Source organism: Sapajus apella, unplaced genomic scaffold (assembly GCF_009761245.1).
Source record: "Sapajus apella isolate SASKATOON/1434 unplaced genomic scaffold, GSC_monkey_1.0 scaffold8, whole genome shotgun sequence".
In the NCBI taxonomy this organism is placed as follows: domain Eukaryota; kingdom Metazoa; phylum Chordata; class Mammalia; order Primates; family Cebidae; genus Sapajus; species Sapajus apella.
The window spans coordinates 43,299-68,562 of record NW_022436948.1 but is presented as its reverse complement, the minus strand read 5'-3'; the positions used below and the strand labels follow the sequence as shown (position 1 = coordinate 68,562).

General features: G+C 51.7%; 1 long non-coding RNA gene across 1 annotated transcript; it reads right to left on the bottom strand.

Moving 5' to 3' along the window:
- Window positions 1-1,369: 1,369 nt before the first annotated feature.
- On the bottom strand, window positions 1,370-20,871 carry LOC116550724. Its single transcript, XR_004268550.1, has 2 exons — window positions 20,750-20,871; window positions 1,370-1,587 (listed from the first exon to the last, which is right to left on the bottom strand). It is a non-coding gene; the product is annotated as an uncharacterized LOC116550724 (long non-coding RNA).
- Between the last annotated feature and the right edge of the window lie 4,393 nt (window positions 20,872-25,264).

Genomic DNA, 25,264 nt, shown 5'->3' with positions numbered 1-25,264 from the left:
GCCCCAGCCCCAGTCCCAGTCCCAGCCCCGTAATTAAACATCTTGCATTACTGACCTGACCTTAACCTCATGACCTTCCCAATCTGGATGACCAACACAGCTCACCAACCTGGCCTGGCCACCTCTCCTGAGCCTTTCATTCTAACTCACATGGCCTTAAGCTCCTCATCTAGTTTGCCTAGTATTAACGTCTTGGCATTACCCAGGTGGAGTTGGCCAGTTAGCTCTATTCAGGAAGACCTTAACTTACTGGCCTAAGCCACCCAGACATTTCAATCACTTGGCTTTTTGACCCGGTCTTAACCTCACAGTTTTGGCAACTTAGATTTACCCACCTGTTTTAGGGACCCCCTGGCCTTACTCATCCAGTATGAATCTCCTGGCCTTATGTACCTAGCAAACCCACCTGCCCTTACCCTTGTGCTGTTAATGACCCATCCTTACCAACCCGAATCGCCCAGCTGATCTTCCCTCTCCAGTTTACCCAGTTGGCCTTTAAGATTAGTCTCAAACTTCTAGTCTTCCTCAACTGTCTCAGCCCTACTGTCCTTTTCCTGGTGTTATTACTCTCTGTCCCAGCCCTTGGCTTTCCTTTCTTGGGGTCTTCACCTGGTGGCACTCCCGGTGGCTGAATTTGCCTAACATTACCCAGTAGGCCTTCCCCACCTGACCTCATTAACCTTAGGGCCATACTCACCTGCCCTCTTCACATGCTTGGCCTTAGCCAGCAAGATGTAATCTACTGGCCTTATGCTTACCTGGTGTTCACCACCTAGTTTTATTCTGCTGGCCGTCACCTTCCTTGTCGCCTTCCCCACACTTCTTGCCCACCTAATGTTAGCCTTGGGCCATCATTTGTCTGGGTTGGAGAATTATGCTTAATCCAACTGGATGTTTCTCTTATTGATTTCCCAGCCTGGGAATAGTCTTCTATTCAGCTGGATCTAACACCTGGTTTTAACAACCTGACTGCACTCAGCAGAATCTCCTAAGCTCATTGGCTTCATCACCATATCTCCCCTTCCTGATACTAGGAATATGGTATTTATCTAGCTCGCTTTATTAACCTCCTGGACATTCTGATAAGTCTTAATTTCCTGGTCTAAAACTCTTTCCCTTACCCACCTGGCTATTATTTCCCACTCATCATTATCCACCTGTTCTTGCCCACCTGGCTTCAATTTTCTGGCCTCGATTTCTGGTCAAGACCCACATGATCTTGCCTGTGAGGCCTTACTGCGCTGGCATTAATCCGTGGTCTTACCTCATCTTCGGGCCCTGGACATCCCCCATTAGCTTCCCCACCTGGTCTAATCCTTATGCGCCTTAACCTCATGGCCTTAACCTGGATTCGCCACCTAGCTTTTCCACCTAGTCTTACCAACCACACATGACCCACATGGCCTTCACACTTGGTTAACACAATTGTCCTTGGCCTTCTGGTTTCATCTACTGGGACTTAAATCAATGGATTTACCTCCCTAGGTGTACTTCTCTGGACATATCCCCCTGCTTCTATTCTCTGGATTTCCCATTGCTCCCCAACCCTTGGACTTAAGATACCTTGCATGAGTCACCTGAACTTACCTCACCAACCTGGATGACCAAGATAGCTTACTAACCTGGCATTCCCACCTGGCCTTAACCTTTCATTCTAACTTGCATGACTTTAACAGCCTGACCTAATCTGCCTAGCTTTGACCTTTTATCAGGGGGATAAGTCCAGTGAAGGCGGCCACCTAGTAGTTAAGGAGGCCTTAACTTACTAGCGTTACCCACCCAGCCCGTTCAATTGCTTGGCTTCCTGGCCTGGTCTTAACCTCAGTTTTTAACCAACTTAGATTCACCCAAATGCCTTGTGAACCTCCTGGGCTTACTTATTCAGTAGCAATCCCCTGAACTTATGCACCTGGCTTACACACCTGGCCTTTACCCCTCTTGTCCTTAACAACCAGAATAGCCCAACTGATCTTACCAACCAAGCCTTACCCTGTTATCGTCACAGTTTTTTTGAGATGGTGTCTTGCTCTGTTCCCTAGACTGGAATGTGGTAGCATGATTTCAGCTCACTGCAACCTCCCCTTCCTGTACTGAAGCGATTCTTATATCTCAGCCTCCAGAGTAGCTGGGATTACAAGTGTGTAGCACTATTTATGGCTAATTTTTGTATGTCTAGTAGAGACAGGGTTTCACTGTGTTGGCCAGCCTGGTCTCGATATCCTGACCTCAAGTAATCCGCTCACCTTCCGAAGTGCTGGTATTACAGGCCCGAGCCACTGGTCCCTGCCCACAATTACTCTTAAACACCTCTCCCAGTCTTACTGGCCTTAACTTCTGTCCTCTTTCACAGCATTCACCTTTGATGTTATAACACGGCCTTATTGACCTGGCCTTTCCCCCTTGGCCTTGTTCACCTCCTGGCCTTCTCACTATGTCTTCTTCACCTAACCTCATTAGTCTTATAACCAAACTTACCTGATGTATTGAACCACCTGGCATCAGCCAGCATGACTTAATCTGCTGGCAGTATACCCTTCTGATGTTTACCACCTGGTTTTATTCAGCTGGTCTTCACCTCCTTGCCTTCCCCTTACTGTAGCCTCAGGTCATCATTTGGCTGGTTTCACAATTTGCCCTTAATCCTACTGGGCATTTCCCCTGTTGATCTCTCAGCCTGGGGTTACTAAAATAGTCCTTTTTTGAGCTGGATTTGGACATCTAGTTTTAACAACCTGGCCAAACTCAGCTAACCTCATTAATCTGATTGACTTCATCACTTTATTTTATCCTGATTGTACCAAGAACTTGACATTATGCATCTGGCCTTATTAACTTCTGGCCCTACTCATCAAGTCTTTATTATGACTTTGCCTAAAAATCATGTCCTTACCCAACTGGACATAACTTCCCGCCATTGTCTATGTGTTCTTACTCACCTGGTTATAATTCTGTGGCCTCAATCTCCCATCAAGACCCAGCTGATTTTACCCACTAAGATTTACCCACTTGCTTTATGAAGCTCCTGCCATTGCTCCCCTGCCCTTGCCTTCTTGCCTTATCAACCTCATTTTCCAGCCCTGGTCAGAGCCCATTAGTCTTCCCCAGTTGGGCTGACCCTCTGGGTCTTAACTTCATGGCCTTAATAACCTTCATTAGCCAGCTAGTTTTTCCAGCTAGTCTTACTGATCACAGTGACCACATGGCCTCCACACTTGGTTTTCGCAACAATCCTTAGCCTTTCGGTTTTAGCTAATAGACCACAAGCCGCTAGGTTTACCTCAGTAGGTTTTGTCCCCTGGTGTCATTATTACCCTGTCCTTTTTTCATAGCTTTACTCCCAACTCCATGTTCTAGCTCCAGCCATAGGCCCAGCGCCAGCTTTACCCCTAAACTCCATGTCCCAAGCACAGGCCTAGCTTTAACCCCAACTCAATGGTGTGTGCCCAGGCCCAGCACCAACTTTCCTCCCCAATCCATGTCCTAGACCCAGGGCCAGGCCCAGCCCCAGCCCCAGCTTTACCCGCAACTCCATGTCCCAGGCCCAGGCCCAGGCCCAGCCCCTACCCTAGCATTACCCGCAACTCCATGTCCAAGGCCCAGGCCAAGACTCAGGCCCAGCCCTAGCTGTACCCCCAACACCATATCTGAGGGCCAGCCGCAGCCCTAGCTGTAGCTTTACCTCCAACTCTATGTCCGAGGCCCAGCACCAGCTTTACCCCGAACTCCATGTCCCAGGCCCAGGCCAAGACTCAGACCCAGCCTCAGCCCCAGCTGTACCCACAACTTCCTATCCCAGGCCCAGGCCCAGGCCCAGCCCCAACCATAGCTTTACCTCCAAATCTATGTCCGAGGCCCAGGCCGAGCCCCAGGGCCAGGTATAGGCTCAGATCCAGCCCTAGAGTTACCCACAACTCCATGTCCCTGTCCCATGTCCCTGTCCCTGTCCTAGGCCCTAGCTTTACCCTGAACTCCGTATCCAGCTCCAGGCCCAGCCCTAACTTTACCCCCAACTCTTTTTCCAGGCTAAGGCCAAGGCTAAGGTGCAACCTAGCCCCAGCTTTACCCCCAACTCCATGTCCCAGTCCCGGGCCAGGTCCAGGCCCAGCCCCAGCTTTATGCCCAACTTGATGTCCCAGGCCCAGGCCCAGCCCCAGCTTTAACCCCAATACCGTGGCCCAAGCCCAGGCCCAGGCCCAGGCCCAGCCTAAGCCCGAGCCCGAGCCCTAGATTACCCCCAACTCCATGGCCCAGGCCCAGCCCTAGTCCCAGCCCTAGCTCCAGACCCAGCTTTACTCCCAAATCCTCAGCCCAGGCCCAGCTTTACCCCCAGCTCCGTGTCCCAGGCCAGGCCCAGCCCTAGGCCCATGACCAGCCCGAGTTTTACCCCAAATTCCATGGCCCAGGCCCAGGTCCTTAATCCTACTGTGTGTTTTCCATGTTGATTTCACAGCCTGGTGTTACCGAAATAGTCCTTTATTGAGCTGGATTTAGTTAACCTGGTTTTAACAACCCAGCCAAACTCAGCCAGCCTTATTAACCTGTTTGCATTCATCACCTTACTTTATCCTCATAGTATGAGGAACTTGATGTTATCCATCTGGCCTTATTAACCTCCTTGCCCTACTCATCCAGTCTTCATAAATTTGCCTAAATATCCTGGCTTATCGGACTGGCCATAACGTCCTGCCAATGTCTACTTGTTCTTACTCACCTGGTTGTAACTTACTGGCCTCAATCTCCAGGCCCAGGCAAGGCCTAGGCCATGCCCCGGCCCCATCACCAGCTTTACCCTAAACTACATGTCACAGCTGCAGCCCCAGCCCTAACTTTACTCCCAACTCCATGTCCCAAGCCCAGGCCCAGGCCCAGGCTGAACTCTAGCCCCAGCCCCAGCCCAGGCCCAGCCCGAGCTTTACCCCCAACTCCATGGCCCAGGTCCAGGCCCTTAATCCTACTGGATGTTTTCTTTGTTGATTTCACGGCCTGGGGTTACTGAAATAGTCCTTTATTGGGCTCGATTTACATACCTGGTTTTAACAACCTGGCCAAACTCAGCCAACCTCATTAACCTGTTTGCATTTATCACCTTATTTTATCCTCACGGTATGATGAACTTGATAGTATCCATCTGGTATTATTAACCTCCTTGCCCTACTTGCCTAGTCTTCATGACTTTGCCTAAAAATCCCAGCCTTACCAGACTGGCTATAACTTCCTGCCATAGTCCATGTGTTCTTGGTCACCTGCCTATAATTCTCTGGCCTCAATCTTCAGGGCCAGGCCTAGCTCCAGCCTAATCTCCAGCTTTACCCCAAACTCCGTGACCCAGGCCCAGGCCCAGGCCCAGTTTTACCCCAGCTCCATGTCCCAGATTCAGGCCTATGACCAGTACCAGCACCAGCCCCAGCACCAGCCCTAGCTTTACCCCCAACTCCATGTCCCAGGCTCAGGTCCACTGCCAGCAACAGCCCCAGATTTACCCCCAACTCCATGTTCCAGCCCCAACCCCAGCCGTTGACCCATGCCCAGCCCTAGACCTAGCTTTACCCCTAACTCCATGTCCTGGGCCTAGGCCCAGCCCCAGCTTTGCCTGAACTCCATGTCACAGGCCCAGGCCCAGGCCCAGGCCCAGGCCTAGCCTCAGATTTACCCACAACTGCATGTCCCAGGTGCAGACCCAGGCCTAGATTTAATGCCAACTCCATGTCCCAGCCCCAGCCCCAAACCCAGGCCCAGCCTTTGCATTACCCCCAACTCCAAGTCTCAGGCCCAGACTCAGGCCCAGACCCAGGCCAAGCACCAGCACTAGCCATAGCTTTACCTCCAAATCCATGTCCATGGCCCAGGACAGACCTAGGCCCAGACATAGCTTTAGCCCCAACTCCATGTCTCAGACCCCGCCCAGCCCCAGCTCCAGCTCCAGCCATAGCTTTAACCCAAACTCCATGTCCTAGGCCCAGGCCCTGGCCCAAACCTAGCTTTACCCCCAACTCCGTGTCCCAGCTCCAGGTCCAGCCACAACTTTACCCCCAAGTCCTTTTCCCAGACTCAGGCTGAGGCCAAGGCGCAGCCCTAGCCCCTGTTTTACCCCCACTGCCATGTCCCAGGCCCAGCCCTAGCTTTACCCCCAACTCCAAGTCCCAGGACCTGGCCCAGCCCTAAATTTACCTCCAACTCCATGTCCCAGGCCCAGGCCGAGGCCTAGGCCCAGCCCTAGATTTACCTCCAACTCCATGTCCTAGCCCCAGCCCCAGCCCCAGCCTCAGCCCTTGCTTTACCCCCAACTCCATGGCCCAGGCCCAGGTCTAGGTCCAGCGCTAGCGTTATCCCCAACTTCATGTACCAGGCCCAGCCCCATCCCCAGCCGCAGCCCAACCTCCAGGCTCAGACCCTGGCCCAGGCCCAGGCCCAGCCCGACATTTACCCTGAACTCCATGGCCCAGGCACAGTCCCGTAATCCTACTGGGTGTTTTCTATGTTGATTTCATAGCCTGGGGTTACTGAAATAGTCCTTTGTTGAGCTTGATTTAGGTACCTGGTTTTAACAACCTGGCCAGACTCAGCCAACCTCATTAACTTGTTTGGATTTATCGCCTTATTTTATCCTGATGGTATGACGAACTTGACATTATCCATCTGGCCTTATTAACCTCCTTGTCCTACTTGCCCAGTCTTCATGGCTTTGCCTGAAAATCCTAGCCTTACTGGACTGGCCATAACTTCCTGCCATTGTCCATGTGTTCTTTCTCACCTGGTTGTAAGTCACTGGCCTCAATCTCCAGGCCAGGCCCAGGCCCAGCCCCTTCCCCAGCCCAGCTTTACCCCCAACTCCATGTCCCAGGCCCAGGCCCAGGCTCTGGCCCAGCTATACCCCCAACTCCAAATCCCAAGCCAAGGCCTGGGCCCAGGTCCAACTCCAGCTTTATCCCCAATTCCATGTCCTAGGCCCAACCCCAGTCCTACCTTTACCCCAAATTCCATGTCCCTGTGCCAGGCCCAGGCTCAGTCCCAGCCTCAACCCCAGCCCCAGCTTTATCCCCAGTTCCATGTCCCAGGCCCAGGCCCAGGTGCAGGTGCAGGCTTAGACCCAGCCCCATCTTTACCCCAAACTCCTTGTCCCAGCCCCAGTCCTAGTTTTACCCCCAACTCCGCGTCCCAGGCATAGGCCCTTGATCCTACTGGGTGATTTCTCTGTTGATTTCACAGTCTGGTGTTACTGCAATAGTCCTTTATTGAGCTTGATTTGGATACCTGGTTTTAACAACCTGGCTAAACTCAGCCAAACTTATTAACCTGTTTGCATTCATCACCTTATTTTATCCTCATGGTATGATGAACTTGATATTATCCATCTGGCCTTATTAACCTCCTTGCCCAGTCTTCATGACTTTGCCTAAAAATCCTAGCCTTACCGGACTGGCCATAATGTCCTGCCAATGTCCACGTGTTCTTACTCACCTTGTTGTAAGTCGCTGGCCTCAATCTCCAGGCAGAGGCCTAGGTCCAGCCACAGGCCCAGCTTTACCTCCAACTCCATGTCCCAGCCCTAGCCTGAACCCTAGGCTTACCGCCAACTCTATGGCCCAGGCCCAGGCCCCAGGCCCCAGTCCCCAGTCCCCAGTCCCCAGTCTCCAGTCCCAACTTTACCCCTACTCCATTTCCCAGCCCCAGCCTCAACCCTAGGTTTACCCCCAACTCCATGGCCCAGGCCCCAGTCCCAGCTTTACCTTCAACTCCATGTTGCAGCCACAGCCCCAGCCCTTGGATTACCAACAACTCAATGACCCAGGCCCAGGCCCAGCTCCAGCCTTAGCTTTATACCACTCCATGTCCCAGGATCAGGCCCAGGTCCAACCAAAGCCCCAGCTCCAGGTTTACCCCCATCTCCATGTTCCAGCCCCAGCCTCATCCCCAGCTGTACTCCCAACTCCATGGCCCCGGACAAGGCCCAGACCCTGTCCCAAACCTAGCTTTACCCCCAACTCCATGTCCCAGCCCCAGCCTTACCCCCATCTCCATTTTCCAGCCCCAGCCTCATCCCCAGCTTTACCCTCAACTCCGTGTCTCAGCCCTAGCCCCAGCTGCAGGTTTACCCCCATCTCCATGTTCCAGCCGTAGCCTCATCCCAAGCTTTACTCCCAACTCCGTGTCATAGGCCCAGGCCCAGGCCCTGCCCCAGCCCTAGCTTTACCCCCAACTCCGTGTCCCAGCCCCAGCCTCAGGTCCGCCTCCAACTCCATGTCCCAGGCCTAGTCCCTTAATTCTATTGTGTATTTTCCCTGTTGATTTCACAGCTTGGGGTTACTGAAATAGTCCTTTATTGAGCTGAATTTAGTTAACATGGTTTTAACGACCTGGCCAAACTCAGCCTACCTTATTTACCTGTTTGCATTCATCACCTTATTTTATCCTCATGGTATGATGAAATTGACATTATCCACCTGGCCTTATTAACCTCCTTGCCCTACTCACCCAGTCTTCATGACTTTGCCTAAAAATCCTGGCCTTACCGGACTGGCCAAAACTTCCTGCCATAGTCCATGTGTTCTTAGTCACCTGGCTATAATTCTCTGGCCTCAATCTCCAGGCCCAGGCCCAGCTCCAGCCGAATCCCCAGCTTTACTACAAACTCCATGCCCCAGGCCCAGGCCCGGCACAGGTTCAGGCCCAGGGCCAGTCCCAGGCCCAAGCCCAGCCACAGCCCCAGCTTTTCCCCCAACTCCATGTCTCAGGCCCAGGCCCAGAACAGGTCCAGGCCCAGCCCCAGGCCCAGGCCCAGGCCCAACCCCAGCCCCAGCCCTAGATTTACTCCCAACTCAATGTCCCAGCCCCAGCCCCAGCCCCAGCACCAGGCTCAGGTCCAGCCCCAGCCCCAGCCCCAGTCCCAGTTCCAGTTCCAGTCCCAGGCCCTTAATTCTACTGGGTGATTTCTCTGTTGATTTTACAACCCGGGGTTACTGAAACAGCCTTTTCTTGAGCTCGATTTGGATACCTGGTTTTAACAACCTGGCCAAACTCAGCCAACCTTATTAACCTCTTTGCATTCATCATCTTATTTTATCCTCATGGTATGATGAATTTGACATTATCCATCTGGCCCTATTAACCTGCTTTCCCTACTCACCCAGTCTTTATGACTTTGCCTAAAAATCCTGGCCTTACCAGACTGGCCATAATGTTCTGCCAATGTCCACGTGTTCTTATTCACCTGGTTGTCTCTAAGTCGCTGGCCTCAATCTCCAGACCCAGCCACAGGCCCAGCTTTACCCCCAACTCCATGTCCCAGCCCGAGCCTCAGCCCTAAGTTTACCCTCAACTCCATGGCCCAGGCCCAGCCCTAGCGCTAGCTTCACGCCCAACTTCATGTCCCTTGCCCAGGCCCAACCCCAGCTCCAGCTTTACCCCCAATTTAATGTCCCAGACCCAGGCCCAGCCCCAGCTTTACCCTCAACTCCATGTCCCAGGCCCAGGCCCAGGCCCAGGTCCAGCCCTAGTTTTATCCCCAACTTTATGGCCAATGCCCAGCCCAACCCCAGTTTTACCCCAACTGCATGGCGCAGGCCCAGGCCCAGCTTCAACCCTAGCTTTACCCCAACTCCGTGTCTCAGTCCCAGGCCAAGGCTCAGGTCCTGCCTCAGCCATAGCTTTACCCCCAACTCCATGAGCCAGGGCAACTCCCAGGCCCAACCCCAGCTTTCCCCCCTACTCCCTGTCCCTTATCCAGGCCAAGGCCTAGGCCCTGCCCCAGCACTAGCCCTAGCTTTACCCCCAACTACATGGCCCAGGCCCAGCCTCAGATTTACCCCCAACTACATGGCCCAGGCCCAGCTTTGCCCCCACCTCCATGTCCCAGTCTTAGCCCCAGCCCTAGGTTTACCCCCAACTCCATGTCCCAGGCCCATACCCTTAATTCTCCTCGGTGGTTTCACTACTGATTTCACAGCCTGGGATTACTGAAATAGTCCTTTACTGAGCTCCATTTAGATCCCTGTTTTTAATAATCTGGCCAAATTTAGTCAACCTCATAGACCTGTCTGCGTTCATCACCTTATGTTATCCTCATGGTATCACAAAACTTGACATTATTCATCTGGCCTTATTAACCTCTTTGCCCTACTCGCCCAGTCTTCATGACTTTGCCCAAAAATCTTGGACTTACTGGACTGGACATAACTTCCTGCCATTGTCCACGTGTTCTTACTCACCTGGTTATAAGTCCCTGGCTTCAGTCTCCCGGCCCAGGCCCAGGTCCAGCTTTACCCCAACTCCATGTCCCAGGCCCAACCCCAGCTTTACCCTGAACTACATGTCACAGGCCCAGCTCAGGCCAAGGCCCTGGCTTAGCCCCAGTCCTAGTCTACCCCCACCTCCATGACCCAAGCCCAGGCCCAGACCAATGCTCAGCCCCAGATTTACCCCCAACTCCATGCCCCAGGCCCAGGCCCGGGCCCAGACTTAGCTCCAGTTTTACCCCCAACTCCATGGCCCAGGCCCAGGCTCTGGCCCAGCTATACCCCCAACTCCAAGTCCCAAGCCAAGGCCCGGGCCCAGGCCCAGCCCCGGCTTTATCCCCAGTTTCTTGTCCCAGGCCCAGGCCCAGGTGCAGGTGTAGGCTTAGACCCAGCCCCATCTTTATCCCAAACTCCTTGTCCTAGCCCTAGCCCCAGCCCCAGCCCCAGGCCCAGCCCTAGTTTTACCCCCAACTCTGTGTCCCAGGCATAGGCCCTTAAGGCTACTGGGTGATTTCACAGCCTGGGGTTACTGAAACAGTCCTTTACTGAGCTCGATTTGGATACCTGGTTTTAACAACCTGGCCAAACTCAGCCAACCTTATTAACCTGTTTGCATTCATCACCTTATTTTTTCCTTATGGTATGATGAACTTGACATTATCCATCTGGCCTTATTAACCTCATTGCCCTACTTGTCCAGTCTTTCTAACTTTGCCTAAAAATCCTGGCCTTACCAGACTGGCCATAACTTCCTGCCGTTGTCCACGTGTTCTTACTCACCTGGTTGTAATTCACTGGCCACAGTCTCCAGGCCCAGGCCCAGCCCCAACCCCAGCTTTGCCCCAAACTCCATGTTGCAGCTCCAGCTCTAGCGCCAACCCTAGGATCGCCCCCAACTCCATGGCTCCGGCCCCGGCCTAGGCCCAGGCTTAGCCTGAGCCCCAGTTCCAGCCCCAGCCACAGATTTACCCCCAAACCCATGTCCCTGTCCCAGCCACAGCCATAGCCCCAGCCCTAGGCTTATCTCCAACTCCATGTCCCAGGCCCAGGCCCAGGCCCAGCCCCGGACCCAGCTTTACCTCCAATTCCATGTCCCAGCCTCAGCCTCAGCCCCAGCCCCAGCCCCAGCCCCAGCCCTAGGATTACCTCCAACTCCATGGCCCAGGCCCAGGTTTATCCCCACCTCCATGTCCCAGTCCCAGCCTCGGCCCTACCTTTAACCCCAAGTCCATGTCTCAGGCCCAGGCTCTTAATCCTACTAGGTGTTTTCCCTGTTCAACTCACAGTCTGGGGTTACTGCAATAATCCTTTTTTGAGCTTGATTTAGATCCCTGGTTTTAACAACCTGGCCAAACTCAGCCAACCTTATTAACCTCTTTGCATTCATCACCTTATTTTATCCTCATGGTATGACGAACTTGACATTACCCATCTGGCCTTATTAACCTCCTTGCCCTACTCACCCAGTCTTCATGACTTTGCCTAAAAATCCTGGCCTTACTGGACTGGCCATAACTTCCTGCCATTGTCCACGTGTTCTTACTCACCTGGGTGTAAGTCACCGGGCTTATTCTCCAGGGCCAGGCCCAGTTCCAGCCCAATCCCCAGGTTTACCCCAAACTCCATATCCCAGCCCCAGGCTCAGCCCTAGCTTTACCCCAAACTCCATGGCCCGGGCCCAGGCCCAGGCCCAGGCCCAGGCCTTGCCCCAGCCTCGGCCCTAGCCTACTCTCACCTCCATGTCTCAGGCCCAGGCCCAGGCCCTGGCCCAGCCCTAACTTTACCCCCAAATCCATATCCCAGGCCTAGGCCCAGCAACAACTTTAGCCCCAACTCCATGTCCCAGACCCAGGGCCAGCCTAAACCCCAGCCCTAACTTTACCCCAAATTCTATGTCCCAGGCGCAGGCCCTGGCCGTACCCCAGACCTAGGTTTACCCCCAACTCCGTGTCCTAGCCCCAGGCCCACACCCAACATTACCCCCAACTCCTTTTCCCAGACTCAGGCTGGGGACAAGGTAGAGCCCTAGCCCCAGCTTTACCCCCAACTCCATGTCCCAGGCCCAGGCCTGGCCCCAGCTTTACCCTCAACTCCATGGCCCAGACCCAGGCCCAGGCCCGGCCCCAGCTTTAACCTCAACTGCATGTCCCAGTCCCAGCACTAGCCTTTGGTTTACCCCCAACTCCATGGCCCAGGCCCAGGCCCAGGCCAGGTCCTGTCCCAGGACCCAGTGCTGTTACCCCAACTTCATGTGGCAGGCCCAGCCTCATCCCCACCCACAGCCCAATCTCCAGGCTCACACCTAGGCCCTGACCAAGGCCCAGCCTGACTTTTACCCCCAGCTCCATGGCCAAGGCCCAGGCCCTTAATCCTACTGGATGTTTTCTCTGTTGATTTCACAGCCTGGGGTTACAGAAATAATTTTTTATTGAGCTAGATTTAGATACCTGGTTTTAACAACCTGGCCAAACCAGCCCACCTTATTTACCTGTTTGCATTCATCACCTTATTTTATCCTCATGGTATGACGAACTTGACATTATCCACCTGGCCTTATTAACCTCCTTGCCCAGTCTTCATGACTTTGCCTAAAAATCCTGGACTTACCAGACTGGCCATAACTTTCTGCCATTGTCCATGTGTTCTTACTTACCTGGTTGTAATTCACTGGTCACAGTCTCCAGGCCCAGGCCCGGGTCGTGGCACAGAGCCATCCCCAGCTTTACCCTAAACTCCATGCCCCACCCCCAGCCCCAGCCCCAGCCTTAGGATTACCTCCAACTCCATGTCCCAGTCCCAGGACCAAACACAGCCCCAGCTCCAGCTTTACCCCCAACTCCAGGTCCCTGGCTCAGCCACAGTCCCACCCCCACTCCATGTTCCAGCCCCAGCCCCAGCCCCAGCCCCAGGCCCAGGCTCAGGCCCAGCCTGAGTTTTACCCCCAAATCCATGGCCCAGGCCCTTAATCCTACTGGGTGATCTCCCTGTTGATTTCACAGCCTGGGGTTACTGAAATAGTCCTTTATTCAGCTGGATTTAGTTAACCTGGTTTTAACAACCTGGCCAAACTCAGCCAGCCTTATTAAGCGGTTTGCATTCATCACCTTATTTTATCCTCATAGTATGACTAACTTCATATTATCTATCTGGCCTTATTAACTTCCTTGCCCTACTTACCCAGTCTTTATGACTTTGCCTAAATATCTTGGCCTTACTGGTCTGGCCATAACTTCCTGCCATTGTCCACATGTTCTTGCTTACCTGGTTGCAAGTTGCTGGCCCCAATTTCCAGACCCAGCCCCATCCCCATCCCCATCCCCAGCTTTACCCCAAACTCCATGTTACAGCCCCAGCCCCAGCCCTAGCTTTACTCCCAACTCCATGTCCCAAACCCAGGCCCAGTTCCCAGCCCCATGCCCAGGCCCAGGCCCAGGCCCAGGCCGAGCTTTACCCCCAATTCTATGTCCCAGGCCCAGGTCCTTAATCCTACTGGTTGTTTTCTCTGTTGATTTCATAGCCTGGTGTTACTGAAATAGTCCTTTATTGAGCTGGATTTAGATACCTGGTTTTAACAACCTGGCCAAACTCAGCCAACCTTATTAATCTGTTTGCATTTATCGCCTTATTTTATCCTCATGGTATGACGAACTTGACATTATCCATCTGGCCTTATTAACCTCCTTGCCCTACTTGCCCAGTCTTCATGACTTTGCCTAAAAATCCTGGCCTTACCAGACTGGTCATAACTTCCTGCCATTGTCCACATGTTCTTACTCACCTGGTTGTAATTCGCTGGCCTCAATCTCCAGGCCCAGGCCCAGGCTCAGCCCCATCCCCAACCCCAGCTTTACCCCTAACTCCATGGGCCAGGGCCAAGCACAGGCCCAACCCCAGCTGTCCCCCAACTCCATTTCCCAGGCCCAGGCCAAGGCCCAGGTTCTGCCCTAGCCCTAGCCCTACCTTTACCATCAACTCCATGTCACAGGCCCAAGCCCAGCACCAGCTTTACCCCCAACTCCATGGTCCAGACCCAGGCCTAGGCCAAGGCCCAGCCCCAGCACAAGCCTTACCCCCAAGTCCATGTCCCAGGCCCAGGCCCAGGCCCAGGCCTAGCTATACCCCAACTCCATGTCCCAGGCCCAGGCCCAGACCCTGCCTCAGGTTTACCCGGAACTGCATGTCCCAGGCCCAGGCCCAGGCCTAGTCATACATTTAACCACAACTCCATGTCCCAGGCACAGGCCAAGGCCCAAACCCAGGCCCAGCCCCAGCCCCAGCCCCAGCCCTAGCCTACCCCCACCTCCGTGTCTCAGGTCCAGACCCAGGCCCAGCCCCAGCCCTAGCCATAGCTGTACCTCGAACTCCATGTCCGAGACCCAGCCCCAGCCCCAGGCCCAGGTGCAGGCCCAGCCCTAGCTTTACCCCCAACTTTATGTCCTAGCCTCAGGCCCAGGCATAGGCCCAGTCCTAGCTTTACCCTCAACTCCACTGCCCAGGCCCAGGCTCAGGCCTAGGCCTAGTCCTAGTCCTAGTCCTAGTCCCAGCTTTACCCCCAACTCCATGTCACAGGTCCAGGCCCAGCCCCAGGCCAAGGCCCAGTCCAGCTTTACCCCAACTCCACGTCCCAGGCTGAGGCCCAGCCTCAGATTTACCCCCAACTGCGTGTCCCAGGCCCAGGCTCAGGGCCTAGCCCCAGCTTTACCCCCAACTCCATGCCCCAGCCCCCGGACCAGCCCCAATTCTGCCTCCAACGCCATGTCCCAGGCCCTTAATTCTACTGTGTGTTTTCCCTGTTGATTTCACAGCCTGGGATTACTGAAATAGTCCTTTATTGAGCTGGATTTCGTTAACCTGGTTTTAAAAACCTGGCCAAACTCAGCCAACCTTATTTACCTGTTTGCATTCATCACCTTATTTTATCCTCATGGTATGATGAACTTGACATTATCCATCTGGCCTTATTACCCTACTTGCCCAGGCTTCATGACTTTGCCTAAAAATTCTGGCCTTACTGGACTGGCCATAACTTCCTGCCATTGTCCACGTGTTCTTACCTGGTTGTAATTCGCTGGCCTCAATCTCAAGGCCCAGGCCCAGGCCCAGCCCATCCCCAGCTTTACCCCATCTCCCATGTCCCAGCCTCAGCCCTATCTTTACCTCCAACTCCATGTCTCAGTCCCACTCCCAGGCTCAGGCCTAGGCCCAGCCCCAGCCTTACCCCCAACTCCATGTCCCAGATCCAGATCCAGACCCAGACCCAGGCCCAGGCCTAGGTCCAGCCCCAGCCCCAGCCCCAGCTATACCCCCAACTTGATATCTGAGGCCAAGGCCGAGGCCCAGGCCTAGCCCAAGCCCCAGCCTCAGCCCTAGCCTACCCTTGCCTCCATGTCTCAGGCCAAGGCCCAGCCACAGCACTGACCATAACTTTACGTCCAACTCCACGTCCGAGGCCCAGGCCCAGGTGCAGGCCCAGTCCCAGACCTAGCTTTACTCCCAGCTCTGTGTCCCAGGCCCAGCCCCAGCCTCAGCCCTAACTTTACCCCCAACTCCATGTCCCAGGCACAGGCCCTTAATCCTACTTGGTGTTTTCCCTATTGATTTCACTGCCTGGGGTTACTGCAATAGTCTATTGAGCTCGATTTAGATCTCTGGTTTTAACAACCTGGCCAAACTCAGCCAACCTTATTAACCTGTTTGCATTCATCACCTTATTTTATCCTCATGGTATTATGAACTTGACATTATTCATTTGGCCTTATTAACCTCCTTGCCCTATTTGCCCAGTCTTCATGACTTTGCCTAAAAATCCTGGCCTTACCGGACTGGCCATAACGTCCTGCCATTGTCCACGTGTTCTTACTCACCTGGTTGTAAGTGGCTGGCCTCAATCCCAAGGCCGAGGACTAGCCCCAGCCCCAGCCCCAGCTTTATCCCCAAATCCATGTCCCAGCCCCAGCCCCAGCCCAAGGATTACCTTCAACTCCATGTCCCAGGCCCCACGCCAGGCCCAGCCCTAGCTTTACCACCAACCCCATGTCACAGGTACAGGCCTAGACACAGGCCCAACCCCAGCCACAGCCCCAGCTCTACCCCCAACTCCATGTTCCAGCCTCAGGCCCAGGCCCAGCCCTAGCTTCACCCCCAACATTATGGCCCAGGCCCAGGCCCAGGTTTTTCCCCACATCCATGTCCCAGTCCCAGCCCCAGCCCTATCTTTAACCCCAACTCCATGTCCCAGGGCCAGGCCCAGGCCCAGGCCCTTCATTCTACTGGGTGTTTTCCCTATTGATTTCACAGTCTGAGGTTACTGCAACAGTCCTTCATTGAGCTGGATTTAGATAGCTGGTTTTAACAACCTGGCCAAACTCAGCCAACCTTATTAACCTCTTTGCATTCGTCACCTTATTTTATCCTCATGGTATGATTAACTTGACATTATCCATTTGACCTTATTAACGTCCTTGCCCTATTTGCCCAGTCTTCATGTCTTTGCCTAAAAATCCTTGTCCTTACTGAACTGGCCATAACTTCCTGCCATTGTCCATGTGTTCTTACTCACCTGGTTGTAATTCGCTGGCCACAATCTGCAGGCCCAGCCCAATCCCCAGCTTTAACCTAAAATCCACATCCCAGTCCCAGCCCCAGCCCTGTGTTTACCCCCTCCTCCATGTCCCAGGCCCAGGCCAACCCCTAGCCACAGCCCCAGCTTTATCCCCGACTCCATATCTCAGCCCCATCTGCAGGCCCTGGTATAGGCCCAGCCCCAGCCTAGGTTAACCCCCAACTCTATGTCCCAGGCCCAGGCCCTTAATTCTCCTGGGTGGTTTCACTGTTGATTTCACAGCCTTGGATTACTGAAATAGTCCTTTGTTGAGCTTGATTTAGATCCCTGGTTTTAACAACCTGGCCAAACTCAGCCAACCTTATTAACCTGTTTGCATTCATCACCTTATTTTTTCCTCATGGTATGATGAACTTGACATTATCCATGTGGCCTTATTAACCTCCTTGCCCTACTCGCCCAGTCTTCATGACTTTGCCTAAAAATCCTGGCCTTACCGGACTGGCCATAACTTCCTACCATTATCCATGTGTTCTTACTCACCTGGTTGTAAGTCACTGGCCTCAATCTCCAGGCCCAGGCCCAGCCACAGGCCCAGCTTTACCCCAAATTCCATGTCCCAGCCCCAGCCTCAGCCCTAGGTTTACCCCACCTCCATGTCCTAGGCCCAACCCCAGCTTTACCCCCAACTACATGTCCCAGGCCCAGCTCCACCACTAGATTTAACCCAAACTCCATGTCACAGGCCAAGGCCCTGGCTCAGCCCCAGCCCTAGCTTTACCCCAAACTCCATGTCCCAGGCCCTGCCCCAGCTGAGCTTTACCACCAACTCCATGGCCCAGGTCCAGGCCCAGCTCCAGCCCAGCTTTACTTCTAACTCCATGTCCGAGTCCCAGGACTAGGCCCAACCACAGCCCTAGTTTTATCCGCAACTCCATGTACCAGTTTTAGGCCCGGGCCCATGCCCAGCCCTAGCTTTACCCCCAACTCCATGTCCCAGGCCCAGGTCCAGGCCCAGCCCTAGCTTTACCCCCAACTCCACGGCCCTGGCCCAGGCCTAGGCCCAGCCCCAGCTTTACCCCCAACTCCATGTCCCAGACCCAGCCCAGTTCCAGCCCCAGTCCCAGCCCCTGCTGCAGCCCCAGCCCTAGCTTTGCCCCCAACTCCATATCTAGCCCCAGTCCCATCCCCATTACCCAATGATGTCTTCAGTAATCATTTGGCTGACTTGGAGAATTGCCCTTAATCCAACTGGCTATTTCCCTCATTGATTTCTTGGCCTGGGAATAGTCTTCTATTGTGCTGGAATTTAACACCTGGTTTTAACAACCTGACTGCACTCTGCAGAACTTCCTAAGCTCATTGGCTTTATTGTTTTATCTTATCTTATCCTCATGGCATTATGAACCTGGCTTTATCTGTCTTTATTAATATCCTGGCCATACTCACCAAGTCTTAATTTCCTGGCCTAGAAGTCCTTCCCTTACCCACCTGACCATTACTTCCCACTCGCCATTGTCCACCTGTTCTTACCCATGTGGCTTTAACTGGCTGGCCTCAGTCTCTGATCAAGACCCACCCCAGCTGATCTTGCCCATGAGGCCTTATTCAGCTGCCTAACTTATTGTCTTGTTTTATCCAGCACATTTTATGTCCCTGGCCAGACCCTATTAGCCTTCCCCACCTAGCCTAACCTTATGGGTCTTAACCTCATGCCCCTAACAACTTGGATTAGCCACCTAGTTTTCCCACCTAGTCTTACCAACCATACGTGACCATGTGGGCTCCACACTTGGTTAACCCAACTGTCCATAGTCTTTTGGTTTTATCTATCAGGACTTAAACCACTGGATTTACTTCCCTAGGTTTTTTCCCCTGGTCTTGTGCCCCTGCTTTTATTCCCTAGTTTTACCCCCAACTGCGTACCCCCATCCCAGACACCTTGAATTACCTACCTGGTCTTAAACTCGTGGCCTTACCAACACGGATGACCAACATAGCTTACAATCTAGCATCCCCATCTTGGCTTCAGCTTTAGATTTTACTCATATGGCCTTAACCTCCTGGCCTAATTTGCCTAGCTTACTCTTAATATTGACCAGGTGGAGCTAGCTAGCTCTGTACTGGGAGGCCTTAACTTACTGACTTTAGCCACCCAGACTTTCAATTGCTTGGTTTCCTGGCCAGTCTTAACTTCACGGATTTCCTTAGATTTACCCACCTGCCTTATGAAACTCCTCGCCTTACTCATCCAGTATGAATCTACTGGCCTTATGCATCTAGCAAACTCACCTGCCCTTACCCTACTGGTGTTAATGTCCTGTCCTTACCAACCTGAATCACCCCACTCATCTTACCTCTCAGCCTTACACAGTTGGCCTTAACAATTAATCTCAATGCTCTAGTCTCCCTTCCTCAACCGTGCCAGCCCTCTTGGACTTAACGTAGTGCCATATCCTGTGTCCCAATCCCTGGTTTTCCTTTCCTGGCCTTCACTTGCTGGCATTCACATGACCTTGTTTACCTAGCCACACCCACTGGGCCTTCTCCTGCCTCAGCCTCCTGAATAGCTGAGGTCATGACTGAGGCCTGAGATTACAGTCATGTGCCATCATGCCTGGCTAATTTTGTATTTTTCTTAGTGACAGGGTTTCTCCATGTTGGTCAGGCTGGTCTCAAACTCCCAATCTCAGGTAATCCGCCTGCCTTGGCATCCCAAACTGCTGGGATTACAGGTGGGAGCCACCATGCCCTGCCTAAACACCTGGTTTTAACAGCCTGGCTGTGTTCAGCAGAACTTCCCAAGCTCATTGGCTTCATCACATCACCTTGTCCTCATGGTATTCCTAAACTGGCATTATCTATCTGGCTTTATTAACCCCCTGGTCATACTCACTGAGTCTTAATTTTATGGCCTAATTGTTCTACACTTACCTTCCTGGCCATAACTTATTGCTCACCATTATCCACTTGTTCTTACCCACCTGGCTTCAATTTGCTGGCCTCAATTGCTGTTCAAGACCCACATGATCTTTCCCATGAGGCTTTACTCCACTGCCATTACTCCAGGTCCTTGCCCATCTTATTTTTTGGCCTGGCCATGCCCCATTAGCCTTACCCACCTGGCCTAACCCTATGGATCTTAATCCCATGACCCTAAAAACCTGGATTAGCCACTTAGTGTTCCCACTTAGTCTCACCAACCATACGTGACACACGTGGCCTCCACAGTTGGTTTACACAAGTGTCCATAAACCTCTGGTTTTTATCTACCAGGTTTAAACCTCTGGATTTACCTCCCTAGGCTTACTTCTCTGGACTTATCCCCCTGCCCTTATTCCCCAGATTTACCACTGCTTCCCCACCCTACCCCCAGACTTAGACAACTCCCAGCAGCCACCTGGACTTACCCACCTTCCCTTAACCTTATGGTCTTACTTGCTAAGTTGACCAATATAGCTTAGCAAGCTGGCATTCCCACCTGTCCTTAAGCTTTTGTTTTAACTCACATGGCCTTACCCATCATGCCTTAGCCACCAGCCTTCATGCCTGGCCATATCATCCTTGTCTTACCTACCTGGGTTCAACTCCCTGCCCATAACTACATTGCTGTAATGTCTTGTGCTGCCGCCCTGGACATCTCCCATAGCCCTTAATCCACAGTGCTTACCATTCTTGGTGTAGATCTCTGGCATTCCCCATCTTTACCCACCCAGCAGACTTACTTTCCTGGATTTAACTAATTGTAACTAACTGGCTTTACTCACCTGCCCATACCTTAGCCTTGGCTCCTTTGCCTTCTCTTCCTACCATTACCCCACCTGGCCCACCTCTAGACCTTTACAGTCTTGGCTTGGATGCCCAGCATTAGTCTCATGGCTTGTGCCCTTTGCCTTTACGCACCTGACCTTAACTTCTTTTCCTTACTCACCAGGTGTGAATTGCCTAGTGTTACTCAGCTGGTCTTAACCTCATGGCCTTACCCACTTTGTCTACCAATCTGGCTATATCTCTTTATCCTTGTCCCCTTTCTCTACACCCCTGACCTTACTCCCTTGGGCTAAGCCACCTGGTCGTAACTAACCTTGCGTTACTCACCTGGTCACAATCTTCTGGCTTTACCCAGTTGGCATTAATTTTCTACCCTTATCCCTGTGGGCTCCCAGGCACAGCAGAGCCTGCATTTCTGTGACTCGGTTGAGGCCAGCATGATGGAGACTTCCCAGCAGCCTCCTGGACCTGGTCTCTCCAAGGTCAGATCTTGAAAATTCTGAGTGTTCATGCAAGTGCCCTGTGTATGTGCCTGGGCTGGTGTGCTGGCTCGCCCTTGGTCTGTGTAGGCAGTGACCACATGGTCAACATGAAGCCACCTTAACCTGCTTCTCATCAGGTCTCATGGGGCAGGGGACAGTACCTGCCACACTGAGAGGCTCAGAAAAGGGCAGTTTAACTGGTTTCACCCTTGTGGAGTCCTCATGGAGGTCTTTCTAGCCCAAAATGCTTCCCTCATGTTCTATAGGAATGTGGAGTTTTTAATAAGTCCAGAAAACTGCCCAGTGGCCTTGTCAGTCTTTGAGTCTTGGTCAACTGATTTGTTGTGAGTCCCCCTTACCCTTGGTGACCCCTAACATTTATCTCAGCCAGCATTTTGTTGAACAACCTCAGTTTGTTCTCTGGAAGAGTGTATTTGAGCTGTTTTTACTTTTATACTTTATTATGATGTCAGTAAACCCATTCCTGTCTCCCATCCCACTGCCTGAGCTAAGGGCCCTTCTGCAGTTGGCTTGACTTGGAGTGTTCAAGTGCACTGCACTCGAGTGTGCTCCTGGCTTAAAGCTGCCACCAGGTATTCCTGAAGCCTGCGCCTCTGAGGCTTCCTTTTGGGTTGTGGATCTGTGGAAGAGCCTTGCTGCTGGGACTTGGCCTTTCCCTCAAATGGGGAGAGAATGGAAGGTCTCGACTGGCTTCCTGGAGAAACAGGATGATGTTGACAGTTCTGGTAAGATTTCTTCTTGAGATGTTGACCTTGACGTGTATATTCAGTGTGATAACTAAATGTACCTCCTGGTTGTTGCTGGAGTCCTCTGCCTGACAGTGACCTTTTTGTCTTTATATGAGGTTATGTTGCAGAGTCATCTAACGAAAAGATAATTTTAATAAAAATGTTTGCTGTATAATTCTTGTAGATGTTGTATTTACTATTGTTATTTTCTGCAGGTTCATCTAATGGAAGGCAATAGACAAGTCTCTGTTTTTTCAGATAAGGTCTTTCTCTGTCACCCAGGCTGGAGTATAGTGGCACAATCTTGGTTACCTGCACCCTTGCTCAGCTGCGCTCAAGATCCTCCCACCTCAGCCTCCTCAGTAGCTGAGATTATAGGTATGTGCCACCCTGCCTGTCTAATTTTTTGTATTTTTGGTAGAGATGGAATTTCACCATGTTACCCAGGCTGGTCTTGAACTCCTGAGTTGAAGCCATCCATCTGCCTCCCAAAGTGATAGGATTACAGGCATGAGCCACTGTGCCACACCAAGAAGTAACTGTTTATTGACCAAAATCTTAGTCCTGGAAAGGGTAAATAAGCCTGTTTTGGAACTGTCTATTGATACATGCATTAAGTTTGATGTATTTATGAATTTGATGATGTTGTAGCCTCTTTTTCACTATGGAAACTTCCACTGGAGGAGTTTTTTTGCTCTGGGAACCCTCAAGGGTGATGTTGGGGCCTCATAACATTTAGGAGACACCTGCAGATCACACCAGTGGCTGTCTTTATTCTTCTTATTACCCCTCAATGATAATAAATAGCTCACCAATGCTGTGGACTTTTCCAGGAGGATCATGTGTGGCCAGTGACAGGAATGCCATTTAAAATGAAAGAAGGATCCACAGTCATGCCTTAGTTAACAGCTTATTCTAAGTGGATATCTTCTGTGTTAATGAGGTTTACATAATAGATCTTGAGGAGTTGATGTTTTTTCTTTTCTCGTTAAAGTCACAGCTTGTCAATGATCCTATAATTTGCGGTATTTTCATTTTAGACCTGAAAGTTCTGCTGCCATGAATATGTTTGTGTGTGTCTGTGCTTTTGCTTGCTTCATCAGGTCAACTACTCGTAGAACTGCTGGATGTAAAGGACACACATGTTGGAAGCACTGACGTGCAGCACCTCGCGCATTGTTATCAAGCTGTGAGGATTTTCTTAGGAAAAGTGTAGTGCGCTCTGTCATGATATTGGGGGGTAGAAGATGAGCCTGTGGACAAGGCTACTTTTCCTAAGAAGAATTGGCTTGCAGAAGGCCAGGTGAAGTCATTGTGACTTCTCTGAGCCATCTCATCCAACTCACATGTGTCAGGCAGACTAGGAGTCCAATGACCTTGAAGAGTTACGGTTTTACCTTCTGTTTAAGCATTATGATTTCCGATTTTTGTAACTGTGCACATAATATAGTTTAATATGAACAGCTGCTCCTCCTGTGTGGTTTCTCAATGCTTACTATGACTTTGGGAAGGTTATAAAGTTATGACCAGGTCCCCCACCTGGTCATCTGCCATGTCTGTGCCCCTGGTCATCCATTCTTTTCTGCTCAGCACTTGTGTGGAAACCAAAGTTTGGTATGTACCTCCAGCCACCGCTGTCCACGTGAAATCAGGTGCACATGCTTCCTTGGGCCCTTTCCCATGTCCTGGTCAGATGTCTTCCCTCAGGCAGAGAAGAGAGGCTTTGAGGACTTGACTTCATGACCTGACCAAGGTCATGGCCTTCCAGGAGCTTGCAGTCCCTTGCAGAGGTCAGGAGCTCCAGGCCCAGTGGAGTGCAGTCCACTGCACAGCTTTCTCTGGCCACTTTGTCCCCTGCTAGACTTTAATCTCAATGCTGTGGGCAGCCCTTACAGATTGCTTGAGAGAAATTCTGTTTCAGTGTAACTAATTGAACATTTAACATTTTCAGAAACTTCAAATAACATCTTGTATTCCAAGTCATGAAGGTGAAATAGTAATGAAAAAGATCACCACTGTGTTTCCATGGAAATGACAGTCTCAACTGGTGTTGACTTTGAATTCCTCCATTATCTAGATTTACCCAAGTAAGCTTTCTTCTGATTGCATACTGGTTATCTCCCTCGAAATTCTTATTAACAAATCTGTGCTTAAACCTATAGAGAATTCAACTGTGAACCAGAGTTGAAATGGAGGGATTAGGAAATAAAATCCTCTGGCATGAATTTGCATCATGGAAAACCTTCTGTTCCCCACGTCTCATCTCCCTTTTTGCTTATCCAGAGTGTTTCTGCAGCCTCAGCTGTGGGTCATGGCTGTTCTGCTTTCACTTGAATGTTGCGACAGGTCAGTTATGCTCATGAGGTCGGTGGGCAGCCGACCACCTCAGCCCCTGTGGCTCACCTTGTACCCTTTTGCTTCCTGCCAGGCACCACTGCCATTGCCCATGCATTCCATTTCTGACTTCCAGCTCAGACTCAAGGGACATGCCCATGTTGGTTGAACATTTCAAAGTTTATAAAGGTGCACAGTGAAATCTCCACTTGACTCCTGGCTTGAAGTTGCTACCTGGTACTCCCAGAGCCTTCGCCTCTGAGGCTTCCTTGGATCCGTGGAAGAGCCTTGCCCCTCGGAGCTCACATTTCCCTTTGAATGCAGAGAGAACGGAAGGTCTGGACTGGATTTCCTGGAGAAACAGGATGATGTTGACAGTTCTGGCAAGATTTCTTCTTGAGATGTTGACCTTGGCGTGTATATTCAGTGTGATAACTAAATGTACCTTTCAGGTAACATTCTATTGTGAGTACTTTCCTCTGTCATGAAAGCCCTCCCAATTTTTAATAATTGCATGAATTCTGTACGTTGTAACTGCTTCTTAGAAGGGCATGGTGTTTTGGTCACTGGAAGTAACCACAGCTTCAGCATTGCTCCAAAGACATAGGTGTCCTTCTGGTTGTTGCTGGAGTCCTCTGCCTGACAGTGATCTTTTTGTCTTGATGATGTTATTTTGTAGAATCCTTTAACAAGAATAATTTTGGTAAAAAACGTTTGGTTTGTAATTCTTATAGATGTTGTATCTATTATTGTTATTTTCTGAAGGCTCCTGTAATGGAAGGTAATAAAGAAGCGTCTCTCTCTCTCTCTCTCTCTTTTTTTTTTTCAGATGAGGTCCTGCACTGTCACCCAGGCTGGAGTATAGTGGCACAATCGTTGTTCTCTGCAGCCTCACTCACCTGGGCTCAAGCAACCCTCCCATCTCAGCCTCCCAAGTAGCTGGGATTATAGGTATGTGCCACCCTGTTTGGCTAATTTTTTTATATTTTTGGTAGAGATGGAGTTTCACCATGTTGCCCAGGCTGATCTCGATCTCCTGAGTTGAAGCCATCCACCTGCCTCCCAAAGTGATAGGATTACAGGCGTGAGCTACTGTGCCCCACTGAGAAATAAGTCTTTACAGACCGAAATCTT